The 13,480-nt window shown below is 43.2% G+C and overlaps 1 long non-coding RNA gene across 1 annotated transcript; it reads right to left on the reverse strand.

Moving 5' to 3' along the window:
• Positions 1-1,728: 1,728 nt before the first annotated feature.
• Positions 1,729-6,535, reverse strand: LOC115132581 (uncharacterized). The gene is made up of 2 exons (XR_010464341.1): positions 6,308-6,535; positions 1,729-2,742 (listed from the first exon to the last, which is right to left on the reverse strand). It is a non-coding gene; the product is annotated as an uncharacterized LOC115132581 (long non-coding RNA).
• Positions 6,536-13,480: the final 6,945 nt, after the last annotated feature.

Genomic DNA, 13,480 nt, shown 5'->3' on the forward strand with positions numbered 1-13,480 from the left:
ATTAAACCCCTACAACTCATCCAGAACGCCGCAGCCCGTCTGGTGTTCAACCTTCCCAAGTTCTCTCACGTCACCCCGCTCCTCCGCTCTCTCCACTGGCTTCCAGTTGAAGCTCGCATCCGCTACAAGACCATGGTGCTTGCCTACGGAGCTGTGAGGGGAACGGCACCTCAGTACCTCCAGGCTCTGATCAGGCCCTACACCCAAACAAGGGCACTGCGTTCATCCACCTCTGGCCTGCTCGCCTCCCTACCACTGAGGAAGTACAGTTCCTGCGCAGCCCAGTCAAAACTGTTTGCTGCTCTGGCCCCCCAATGGTGGAACAAACTCCCTCACGACGCCAGGACAGCGGAGTCAATCACCACCTTCCGGAGACACCTGAAACCCCACCTCTTTCAGGAATACCTAGGATAGGATAAAGTAATCCTTCTCACCCCCCCCCCCTTAAAAGATTTAGATGCACTATTGTAAAGTGGCTGTTCCACTGGATGTCTTAAGGTGAACGCACCAATTTGTAAGTCGCTCTGGATAAGAGCGTCTGCTAAATGACTTAAATGTAAATGTAAATGTAAATGTGTGTCAAGGTAGTGTAGTGGAGATGTATGCTGTATCAACTATGTAGAACAATAAAGAAATCACAAAGTAGGCTAGACAAACGTAGCTCTCGAAAACCCTTACTGTCCAAACGTAGGGTTTGCAGCCCTTACATTCACCCGCTATTGACTTCATGCGAACTACGGATGTAGGATCTTAATTACAAACATCTTTCATTAATTATAATCCACATATTCATTCACATTTCCTATTTTCTGCAGGATTATTTTCATGCTGAAGCAAACTGGCTTAAATTAAGATCCTACATCTGTACAATTGCGACACTGTGTTTTGACGTTTAGAAACGTCAATAATCGTCGCTGTCACACCGGGTTTTGAAACATACGCTGATATGCCCCTTATCTTTCATTATCAGTGAGAAAGAATATTTCAAAAATATATTCGTACCACATGGATGTGAGTGCTTCTGGTCTCTTTTTGGCTAAATGTGAGTAGGCCCACTTCTCCAGGCACCACTACACCACTGTGTGCACCCTCCCACCAGATGTAATGCACATTTACACTTATCTGCACGTCAGTAGCACACTGTCAGTGTCACCTGTTGGAGGGATGAAAAAAAGCCATGCATATATTTCCTGTAACAAATACAGTAGGAATACATGTCAATGAAACTATCCACCTCAACCAAGCAGTATAACTAACAGTCTTTCAAAATCCGTTGAATTTTTGGAAAAATGGCCAATGTTTTTCAACAGAACAAATTCAGAGGAGATCATCCACAAAGCGTTCCTGGCTATCTGTCGATATGAAGACTAAAGGATTGAGTTTTGTGTACAATTTCACACTAGCTCAGCCTTCACATACACAGATGTAGGATCGTAATTTGAACCAGTTTGCTACAGCAGGAAAATAATCCTGCAGCAACAGGAAATGTTAATTATTATGTGCATTTTTTTTGTAAGGGAAAATCACATCTGAAATTTAAAAGTGGAAATGACACATTCTGACCCTTTTTAACTAAAATACACTACAAAAAATGTTTAAAATGTCCTGCAACAGGGTGATCAAATTCAGATCCTACATCTGCATTGCGTTATGTCTCCGTCTTACACAGTAACACAAGAAAATACAACTTTGTTCTATTGCTAATGCTCAAAATAATTAATATGTAAGTAGTCACACATTCTATTATTTTATTATACTGTTTTTGATTGTACTTCCATACATGCATTTATTAACATAGAAATTGGATTACAATCAAGTGTATTGTCTACAACATGAACTCATTCCCTCTAATCAGTGCATTTCAACTTAATCAAACAAACGGACAAGAATATAAGTCTAAAAGGGCAGTGGAATCAAGTTCGTAAAACTGTCAGTGTTCAAAACACAACCAATATCTCTTAGCCCAAAGGTTTTTACCCCTTGGTGACGGTTTACAACAAATGCTTTTTGTTGTACTTTCTTTATAGATTTTCAGATATGAGAACAGGAAAACAGTACAACCCCAACCCCTCCCTCCACCCCTTCTTCCCTCCAATCCACCCACCCAAATTCAAATTTAAGAAGAATTTGCTTCTCTCATAACGTGTCCATATACAAAGATTAACCTCTAACATGAAACATCAATGACTGGTGTTCTAGTAGAAGAAAATCCATTCTTCCAGATACATATTTGCTTTGTTCATTGCCTCTGGGGTCATTCATAGCCACTCAGTCTATATAGTCCTGAACAATACAAAATCCAGGCCAGAGGGGGTTCACCACTTAGTACTACAGGCTGTAGAGCAGAAGAATCACCACAGAACACAACAGAGACGCTCCGGTTGCTGGGCTGCCACTTGGTTTGGAAGATTGGACAGTTGCTGCTGTTGTAGGAGCAACAGGACGAGCGGTTGTAGGAGCAACAGGACCAGCGCTTGTAGGAGCAACAGGACCAGCGGTTGTAGGAGCAACAGGACCAGCGCTTGTAGGAGCAACAGGACCAGCGCTTGTAGGAGCAACAGGACCAGCGCTTGTAGGAGCAACAGGACCAGCGCTTGTAGGAGCAACAGGACCAGCGCTTGTAGGAGCAACAGGACCAGCGCTTGTAGGAGCAACAGGACCAGCGCTTGTAGGAGCAGAACCAGTGATTGTAGGAGCAGAAACAGCGATTGTAGGAGTGAAAGAAGCTATTGTTGAAACATTCTGAATGTGGAGAATGATAGAAGAGACAATTGAGTCAATGTCAATGTGGACTGCAAATCATTCTTAAAGGGACATTTCACTCATAAATGAAAGTTTTTCAGATGTTTTCAGACCTCAAAAGAAGACTAATGTCCGGATTAAACATTGATTGTGTGGATCCAACTATAGGCCTCAATCCTAAAGGAAAAGGAAATATTAGCACTGTCTAATTTCCTGGATTTCCTGGTTTTATTCGGTGCTCATCTTTTCCATTCATTTGGAATGGAGGCATATAGCTGGATCTACACAACCGATGTCACTGGACGTGTCACACTCTGATCTGTTTCACCTGTCTTTGTGATTGTCTCCACCCCCTCTCCATGGATCGCCCATCTTCCCCATTATCCCCAGTGTATTTATACCCGTGTTCTCTGTTTGTCTGTTGCCAGTTCGTTTTGTTTCGTGAAACCTACCAGCGTTTGTTCCCTGGCTCCTGTCTGTCCTTGCTCCTGTTTTCTAGTCCTTCCCGGTTTTGACCGTTCTGCCTGTCCTGACCCTGAGCCTGCCGTTCTATACCTTGCCCCACCTCACAGGATTATTGACACCTGCCTGCCCTGACCCTGAGACTGCATGCCATTCTGGACCTTTTGCACCTTCTCTGGATTACTGACCTCCGCCTCCCTTTGACCTGTCGTTTGCCTGCCTCTGTATTAAGAAATAAACTTTTGTTTCTTCGACACTGTCTGCATCTGGGTCATACCTGAAACGTGATAGGACGTAGTTTCATCTTGACATTAGACTACTTTGGAGGTCGGAAAGAGACAAACAAACTTTCATTTGAAAGTGTAATGTACCTTTAAAGCTTGAATCCTTAGTTGCTACATCAATTTTCTGACTTATGAAATTAATGATATATACCCGTTGATTCTTGAAGAATATAACTTATGGCGTTACAGATTGCACCATATACATTTTAAGGTAATTTCCGATTGAGCCGACATACCGTTTACCGTGAATGCAGTCTCCACTAAATGCGGGAACATTGTCTTTACATTTCAATCACACTGTAGTGCTGAATGTCAATAATACGGATTGAATAGAGCCCTTAGTTCAACTGTTGTACCCCGTCAGAACCCAAAATACAAGCTCGTTTTACTCCAATGTTTGGAAACAATTTAAATGTAAACAAACAGTCTATTTCCTCAAAACATAGGGCTGTATTTAAGCCATAGCACTGAAGATCTAGCACAAATGACAGGTAAAATCAATCTTACCGTGGTGGTAGAGACTGCATTAACAGGGTGTTTGGAAAGTAATCACACCCCTGGACTTTTTCCACATTTTGTTACGTTAGAGCCTTATTCAAAAATGATTCTTAAATTATTACTTTTCCTTATCATTCTACACACAATACCCCATAACGACAAAGCGAAAACAGGTTTTTAAGATTTTTTTTGCACATTTATAAAAAATGAAAAGCAAATACCTGATTTACATAGCTATTCAAACCCTTCGCTATGAGACTCGAAATTGAGCTCAGGTGTATCCTGTTTCCATTGATTATCCTTGAGATGTTTTTACAACCTGATTGGAGTCCACCTGTGGTAAATTCAATTGACTGGACATTATTTGGAAAGGCACACACCTGTCTATATAAGGTCCCACAGTTGACAGTGCATGTCAGAGCAAAAACAAAACCAGGTCAAAGGAATTGTCAGTAGAGCTCCGAGACAGGATTGTGTCGCGGCACATATCTGGGAAAGGGTTCCAAAAATGTCTGCAGCATTGAAGGTCACCAAGAACACAGTGGCCTCCATCATTCATTAAATGGAAGAAGTTTGGAACCACCAAGACTCTTCCTCTAGAGCTGGCCTCCCGACCAAACTGAGCAATCGGGGGAGAAGGGCCTTGGTTCGGACGGTGACCAAGAACCCGGTGGTCACTCTGACAGAGCTACAGAGTTCCTCTGTGGAGATGGGAGAACCTTCCAGAAGGACAACCATCTCTGCAGCACTCCACCAATCAGATCTTTATGGTAGACTGGTCAGACGGAAGCCACTCCTCAGTAAAAGGCACACGACAGCCCGCTTGGAGTTTGCCAAAAGGCACCTAAAGACTCTGACCATGAGAAACAAGATTCTCTGGTCTGATGAAACCAAGATTGAACTCGTTGGCCTGAATGCCAAGCTTCACGTCTGGAAGAAGCCTGGAAGCATGGTGGTGGCAGAATCATGCTGTGGAGATGTTTTCAGTGGCAGGGACTGGGAGACAAGTCAGGATCGAAGGAAAGATGAATGAAGCGACGAGAGATCCTTGATGAAAACCTGCTCCAAAGGGCTCAGGACCTCAGACTGGGGTGAAGGTTCACCTTCCAATATGACAATGACCCTAAGCACACAGCCAAGACAACGCAGGAGTGGCTTCAGGACAAGTCTCTGAATGTCCTTGAGTGGCCCAACCAGAGCCTGGGATCGAACATCTCTGGAGAGACCTGAAAATAGCTGTGAGGGGAATTTCCCCATCCAACCTGACAGAACTTGAGAGGATCTGCAGAGAATGGGAGAAACTTCCAAAATACAGGTGTGCCATGCTTGTAGCATCATACGCAAGAAAACTCACGGCTGTAATCGCTGCCAAAGGTGCTTCAACAAAGTACTGAGCAAATGGTCTGAATACTCATGTAAATGTGATATTTCCGTTTTTTTACATTTCTAAAAACCTGTTTTTGCTTTGTCATTATGGAGTATTGTGTGTAGATTGGCGAGGGAAGAAAATGAATGAATACATTTTAGAATAAAACTGTAACGTAACTAAATGTGGAAAAAGTCAAGGGGTCTGAATACTTTCCAAATGCAGTGTATGTCAGCTCAGACTGAAATGACCTTTCAATTTTAGCACCGATCTTCCATGATCCTACTGCAACACGGATTTCAAAGTATCATTTTTATATCATGGATGGTTAGTCCTTGCACCCATAGCTCTATGTATGAATTTGAGAGTGGCTCCATTTCTCCAAGCCCATCCCTCAGCGTTTTACTAAAACACAGGCGGGGTGGCCGCTTGTTATTGTTTCAATAATGGATTGTAGCTTTAAGGCATGTAGTAACACTGAGATTGGGGTCAATTCCATTTCAATCCAGTAAGTGAATTCAAATTCAAATTCCAGAATGTAACCATCCTTATTGGAAATAATGTCAATTAATGGAACGGAATTGACTTCTTTCCAGATTAGTAGGTTGCCCTCCATTACCGTGACACCAGAAATGGTCACTTTCAGGGTACCCAATTGCATTCTAGCAGCATACTACACGTTGCTTTCCCCAAAATAAAATAAAAACCTCACTGTCATCAAAATCACACGCATCTGAAGCATTATACAGTAATTCAGATATTTTCTGTGTAAACAGAAGGACTGGGGTCAGTTCCATATCTACTTCAAATAATTCACGAAGTGCTTTTGAAAAACGCACACGAAAAATGAATGCCACTTTTGAGTTCTTGAAGTGGAATCTTGAGTCGTCTCCTGAACTAACCGATTTGAAATGGAATTGACCCCGACTCTGTTGAGTAATGTCCATTCCATTACCTGTGCGATGGTGGAGGCCAGCAGGGCCAGTGTACAGAGTCCCAGAAGATACATTATATTGATAGAGCAGGTGAGGTGTCCTAAGAGTAAAATACTGCAGGAGGCTTGAGGAGCTGTTGATGGTCTGCCCTGGTCTACGTTTCCAGAGATGGTCCTCAGTGTATCGAGTGCTGTAGAGTTTATTTTCTTTTTCGGAGTTGCACTGCTCTTATATATCGCTCCACCATGTTCCCCTGGTTCCAAGAAGGTTGTGTGTGTGTGTCTGTGTGTGTGTGTACATGTACACATGTGTGGTGTGTGTGTGTACATGTACACATGAACAGTTTCGGCAGGCACATCATGTCAGTGTACAAAACAGCAGAGTTTGGGTTCAACACTTACACTTCCTTTCCATTACCTTTCCTTGCTCTGATGAAGCCATGACTGCCGAAACGCATTAGCCTGTCCGGATGAAAATAACACGGTGAAATGAGGTCTTTTCGTCTTTTTGTTTGTTTAAATACACTTTCTGGTGTGCTGCCGTTTCCCAATGTTTTTTTTGAACACGGGATTTCATTTGAAACTACCTTTCCATGACACTTCACTCTATCGTTTCTGTTAATACAAAATCTTAATTTTGGTAAATGTACTGTATAAATACCATACAAATACAGTCCAGGGGAAATGATGTTGCTTCGCAAATTCCATGGCATCAAGTCTATTTTCATTACAGAGATGACCAAGCCACATTCTCCCAAATCACTTCCCATCTCCTTCCTGGAATTTCACTCTCAAAAACGAAAGCATAATTCTATATTTAGATGTATGCCCATAATCCACAATATATTTAGATCACGCATGCCTACAATCCACTGGTTTGTTTGTTATCAATACAGTGAGAGTAAGTGAGAGTACAGAGAGGTCCGGGGTAACAAGGGACCTAAAGTGTCCCAGGAACACATTCCACACAACATTACACCACCTCCACCAGCCTGCACCATTGACACCAGGCAGGATGGGGCCATAGCCTCATGCTGCTTCTTGTTTTTTAGCTGGTAGGAGTGGAACCCGGTGTGGTCATCTGCTGTAGTAGCCCATCCATGACAAGGACAGACAAATTGTGCTTTCCGAGATGCAGTCCTGCACACCACTGTTATACTGCACTGTTATTTGCCTGTTTGTGGTCTGCCTGTTAATGTGCACGATTCTTGACATTCTTCTTCAACCTCTCATCAACGAGTTGTTTTCGACCACAGGACTGTCGCTGACTGGATGTTTTTGTTTGTCGCACCATTTTCGGTAAATCCTAGACACTATCGTGTGTGAAAATCCCTGAGATACAGGAACTGGCGTGACTGGCACCGACAAAGTCACTTAGGTCACTAGTTTTGTCATTTCTAACATTCAATCGAACAGTAACTGAATGCCTCGATGCCTGTCTGTCTGCCTGCTTTTTTTGTTTTGTTGCATTTTTACCCCGTTTTCTCCCCAATTTCATGGTATCCAATTGTTTAGCTACTATCTTGTCTCATCACTACAACTCCCGTACGGGCTCGGGAGAGACGAAGGTTGAAAGTGATGCATCCTCCGATACACAACCCAACCAAGCCGCACTGCTTCTTAACACAGCGTGCATCCAACCCGGAAGCCAGTCGCACCAATGTGTCGGAGGAAACACCGAGCACCTGGCAAGCTTGGTTAGCGCGCACTGAGCCCGGCCCGCCACAGGAGTCGCTGGTGCGCGATGAGACAAGGATATCCCTACCGGCTGGTATCCATGAGTTCCTCTGACTCTGGGAAAGTAGATAACGGGCCTCATTGCCAGAATCCCAAAGTTACCCTTTAACACTCCCAGGAAGGTGCAGTCAATGTGACTCTTGCCCTCTATGTGGCGCTCAATGCCATAGTGAATGTATTATCAGGCTGGCTGTCGAACCAAACAGTAGAGTCAGGGAGTAACTGAAGACATGGCTGCCCCCTGCTGGTGTGGTGGGAGTAGTTGACCATGTGGCGGTTGTAGCGTTTGTGACAGCGGTTGTTGGTCCTATTGCAGATTTCTGTTGGTCGGTTGTTGGTCCTATTGTCGAATTCTGTTGGATGATATCGAATAATTTACATTAGGCTACATGTTACTTCAGCATTAATTCACCCATGTTTATTTGAAGCTGGAAGGAATTAGGGACAGTTAAAAAATGACTGGGGGGGCGGGTTACTAAAACATTTTTCAGGTTTTACTATATGACTTCTTCCACCCTAGCCAAATCTCCTCATCTGCTTGCCTGCGCCTCCCCGATCAAGGTCTTTTGGTACTTCCCTTATGCACTACGCTTTTCCATAAGCTTACTATACCACAGGTCAATATAGTCTGCCAGTGTCTGTCCTGCCCTCTATCCACCATTCATAGTGGCAATAGTGGTAGGTGGATCGTATAGTGGTAGGTGGATCGTATAGTGGTAGGTGGATCTGTCATAGGCTATCAATCATACCACACGTAAAATCATTCCAAGCTGCATACATTTTCTACATAAATCCACAAGAACAAGGGGAGTAGCTGATAGGCAGCAGCGAGGCAGGTGTGTCATGTCGTTGCTCATGAAAGAACAATGAAGACGTGAGACACGCAGCTCAAAAAGCTCCACTATTGATCTTGATTAGGGAGAATAAAATGATCCAACCTAGACGAGCCTACAACAACTACGGAAGTATTAGGGCCAAGGGAAGAGTAAAAAAAAATGGTGAGAGGTGGTGGTACTTGGATAAAACATTTTGGTATGATCATACTTTAAAACAGTGGCAATATTCCGAGAATAAAGTGGCAATATTCAGAGAATAAAGTGGCAATATTCCGAGAATAAAGTGGCAATATTCCGAGAATAAAGTCAGTTATATTTTGAGATTAACGTAGGGGATTTGGATGTGTCCCTGGCTCCCCGTTGCTGTGTCCGCCACTGTAGAAATGGCTGAGTTAGATGACCTGGTGAAACTATCCTTTAGAATTGGTTTTTAGTAACAAGGAAATCCTCTCTTTTAGCACATAATAGCCATATTGTTATAAGTATTAGGAGCAGGAAGAGGTTGTGCCACAGATTTCTTTCAGAAGGAACCATGGCTACATACACAGTTAGACATGGACGGGTTGTGTGTGTGTGTGTGTGTGTGTGTGTGTGTGTGTGTGTGTGTGTGTGTGTGTGTGTGTGTGTGTGTGTGTGTGTGTGTGTGTGTGTGTGTGTGTGTGTGTGTGTGTGTGTGTGTGTGTGTGTGAGCAGTAAAGAGTAGGGGCAAAACAAATAAATGGCCATTAATTGAACTATCTACACTCGTTCAAACGGGCATCACTGCGCGCTCACGCTTATCAATCTAACAACTTGCACACACACACACACACACACACACACACACACACACACACACACACACACACACACACACACACACACACACACACACACACACACACACACACACACACACACACACACACACACACGGCAATGGTGCGTTATGGGCACACAAAAAAACTGCTTGGATGTACTTTTGAGAATATTGCTCAGTTTTGCAGTGTAGTGGAGTTGTCATTACAGAAAATAGTGGCATGTCAATACGCACCTCAAACAATATCACATAGGGTGTTCATGTCACCACCAGAAACTCGTATCACGGCATAAAACATAAATTGACCCATCCGTTCTGTAACAACCTGATAACAGCAAGGAAGTATGTCATTGTTTGCTAGATTTTATAGAAGTGAGAAGACGTGCAACATTTACCAGTAAGGGGGGGAAGTAGATAACAGTAGTTTAATAATTGCCCTTTGACTGTTGCTGTAGTGTATACTTTCACTTCCCCCTCTTTTGTCTCTCTCTTTAGAACTCAATGCACCCCACTTCCTCATGCATTTATTATGTATTACACCATGCAGTAACACATGACCATATATACACTCCGTGGCTAGTTTATTAGGTACACCCATCTCTAAAGTACTGGACCCAGCTGACTGGAGCTGACTGGATGTTTTTGTTTTTGTCGTATCATTCTCGGTAAACCCTAGACACTGTCATGTGTGAAACGCAGAAGAGGCCAGACGGTTCTGAGATACTGGATCCGGCGCGCTTGGCGCCAACGATCATACCACGCCCAAAGTTGCTTAGGTCACTCCATGCCATGGCCACTTGACTGTCTGTAGGAGCAAACTATTTTCGTGAACGGGGTGGTGTACCTAAAAAACTGGCCACTGGGTGTATATTTAAGCAATCACTCTCTACCAAGGCCAGGGGGGTGTGGTATATGGCCAATACACCACGGACAAGGGCTGTTCTCATCCACAATGCAACGTGCTAAGACACAGCCCTTAGCTGTGGTACAGTTGAAGTCGGAAGTTTACATACACCTTAGCCAAATACATTTCAACTCAGTTTTTTTACATTTCCTGACATTTAATTCTAGTAAAAATTCCCTGTCTGAGGTCAGTTAGGATCACCACTTTATTTTAAGAATGTGAAATGTCAGAATAATAGTAGAGAGAATGATTTATTTCAGCTTTTATTTCTTTCATCACATGCCCAGTGGGTCAGAAGTTTACACACACTCAATTAGTATTTGGTAGCATTAACTTTAAATTGTTTAACTTGGGTCAAACGTTTTGGGTAGCCTTCCACAAGCATCCCACAATAAGTTGGGTGAATTTTGTCCCATTCCTCCTGACAAAGCTGGTGTAATTGAGTCAGGTTTGCAGGCCTCCTTGCTCACACATGCCTTTTCAGTTCTGCCCACACATTTTCTATAAGGCTTTGTGATGGTCACTCTAATACCTTGGCATTGTTGTCCTTAAGCCATTTTGCCATAACTTTGGAAGTATGCTTGGGGTCATTGTCCATTTGGAAGACCCATTTGCGACCAAGCTTTAACTTCCTGACTGATGTCTTGAGATGTTGCTTCAATATATCCACATAATTTTCCTCCCTCATGATGCCATCTATTTTGGGAAGTGCACCAGATCCTCCTGCAACAAAGCACCCCCACAACATGATGCTGCCACCCTCGTTCTTCACGGTTGGGATGGTGTTCTTCGGCTTGCAAGCCACCCCCTTTTTCCTCCAAACATAATGATAGTCATTAAGGCCAAACAGTTCTATTTTTGTTTCATTAGACCAGAGGAAGTTTCTCCAAAAAGTACGATCTTTGTCCCCATGTGCAATTGCAAAGCGTAGTCTATTTTTTTATGGCAGTTTTGGAGCAGTGGCTTCATCCTTGCTGAGCGGCCTTTCAGGTTATGTCGATATAGGACTCGTTTTACTGTGGATATAGATACTTTTGTACCTATTTCCTCCAGCATCTTCACAAGGTCCTTTGCTGTTGTTCTGGAATTGATTTGCACTTTTCACACCAAAGTACGTTCATCTCTAGGAGACAGAACACGTCTCCTTCCTGAGCGGTATGATGGCTGTGTGGTCCCATGGTGTTTATACTTGCGTACTATTGTTTGTACAGATGAACGTGGTACCTTCAGGCATTTGGAAATTGCTCCCAGGGATGAAGCAGACTTGTGGAGGTCTACAATTTTCTTTCTGAGGTCTAGGCTGATTTCATTTGATTTTCCCATAATGTCAAGCAAAGAGGCACTGAGTTTGAAGTTAGGCCTTGAAATGCATCCACAGGTACACCTCGAACTGACTCAAATGATGTCAATTAGCCTATCAGAAGCTTCTAAAGCCATGACATAATTTTCTGGAATGATCTGTCTGTAAACAGTTGTTGGAAAAATTACTTGTGTCGTGCACAAAGTAGATGTCCTAGCCGACTTCCAAAACTATAGTTTGTTAACAAGAAATTTGTGGAGTGGTTGAAAAACGAGTTTTAATGACTCCGACCTAAGTGTATGTAAACTTCCGACAACTGTAAGTCTCCAACTTCCATGATTTTTGCAATTCGTTTCAGTCATTGGCAGCAGAGAACTGGAAGGAAAGGCGGCCAAATGAGGTGTTGGCTTTGGGAATGACCAGTGAAATATACCTGCTGGAGCGCGTGCTAGGGTGGGTGTTGCTATGGAGCTTTACCTAGCAAAGATTTATAGATTAGCAGGAGCCAGTGGGTTTGGCGACGAATATGTAGCGAGGACCAGCCAACGAGAGCATACAGGTCGCAGTGGTGGGTAGTATGTGGGGCTTTGGTGACAAAATGGATGGAACTGTGATAGATTGCATACAATTTAATGAGTAGAGTGTTGGAGGCTATTTTGTAAATTACATTTCCGAAGTCAAGGATCGGTAGGACAGTCAGTTTTACACGGGTATGTTTGACAGCATGAGTGAAAGAGGCTTTGTTGGGAAATAGGAAGACGATTCTAGATTTAACTTTGAATTGGAGATGCTTAATGTGAGTCTGGAAGGAGAGTTTACAGTCTAGCCAGACACCTAGGTATTTATAGTTGTCCACATATTCTAAGTCAGAACCGTCCAGAGTAGTGATGCTAGTCGACCTGAAAACTTAGCTAACACAGCGCGGGATTGCCTTCCCTCCAAAAGTGTGTTGCTACAATAAGGATCTCCGTTACAACAGTTATCAGCTACGTAGTTCCACTTGTCTTATCATTTCCCCCGCACAGCGAACACGTAAACAATTCAAACAAAAAACAACGACATAGACTTACAGGTTAACTGACAGTTACACATAGGACCTACTAAAGAGATGAGTCTTCAATGAAGACTTAAAGGTCGAGACCGAGTCTGCATCTCTCACATGGATAGGCAGACCATTCCATAAAAATTGAGCTCTATAGGAGAAAGCCCTGCCTCCAGCTGTTTGCTTAGAAATTCTAGGGAGTGTTGTTCAGGCAACTGAGCTTTGGAGAAATACGCAAATTTAAAGAGGAGTCCGTCATTTGCTTTCTAATGATCATGATCTTTTTGTCAAAGAAGTTCAAGAATTTATCACTGCTGAAGTGAAAGCCATCCTCTTGGAGAATGCTGCTTTTTAGTTACCTTTGTGACAGTATCAAAAATACATTTTAGATTGTTCTCATTCTCCTCAATTAAGTTTGAAAAATAGGATGATCGAGCAGCAGTGAGGGCTCTTCGATACTGCACGGTACTCTTTCCAAGCCAGTCGGAAGACTTCCAGTTTGGTGTAGAGCCATTTCCGTTCAAATTTTCTGGAAGCTTGCTTCAGGGCTCGGGTATATTCTGTAGACCAGGTAGC

The sequence above is a fragment of the Oncorhynchus nerka genome, linkage group LG7, assembly GCF_034236695.1.
Source record: "Oncorhynchus nerka isolate Pitt River linkage group LG7, Oner_Uvic_2.0, whole genome shotgun sequence".
Lineage (NCBI taxonomy): Eukaryota > Metazoa > Chordata > Actinopteri > Salmoniformes > Salmonidae > Oncorhynchus > Oncorhynchus nerka.